Source organism: Nannobrachium achirus (assembly GCF_963921795.1).
Source record: "Nannobrachium achirus genome assembly, chromosome: 18".
NCBI lineage: Eukaryota > Metazoa > Chordata > Actinopteri > Myctophiformes > Myctophidae > Nannobrachium > Nannobrachium achirus.
Window position 1 is genome coordinate 31,176,162 of NC_137825.1, and position 630 is coordinate 31,176,791.

A 630-nucleotide genomic window follows, 5' to 3' on the forward strand; every position below is an offset into this window, starting at 1 on the left:
GAGAGAAGGAGCGAGAGAGAGAGAGTGAGAGAGAGAGAGGGGGGGGGGGGGGGGGTTGGAAGGGAAAAGAAGAGCAGAGCAGAGAGAGAACAGAGAGTGTTGCGTCGGACAGCAGAAAAAACTATGAGAGGAGTGAGAGGAGAGCAACAAGAAGAAGCGACGGACGCTGAAACTGCAACACTCCCATCAGCTGTTTGTCAAGCCTCCCAACGCTATGGATACAATATCCCAGAGGTTCCTCTGAGGGGGCAAACGTGAGGGGACGCGAGTCCGAGAAGAGAGCCGAAAGTGAGGGAGAGACGGAGAAACGCAATAAACTTTGGCAGCAGTGAGGAAGGAGTGAGTGAGTGAGTGAGTGAGTGAGTGAGTGAGTGAGGGAGAGAGTGAGTGAGTGAGTGAGTGAGTGAGTGAGTGCGTGTGTGCGTGAGCGCGCGCGCGTGTGTGTGTATGTGTGTGTGTTGTGTGTGTACATGCATTTGTGTGAGTGTATTGTGTCTGAAAGAGAAGGAAAGCAGGGCGAGAGAAGGTGGAGGTGAGGTGGAGGCGTAGGCAGCCCTCTCTCACACGGAGAAGCGAGAGAAGGAGCGAGGGAAGAGCAGGAGGAGCAGCGGAGGGGAAAGCAGAGCTGAG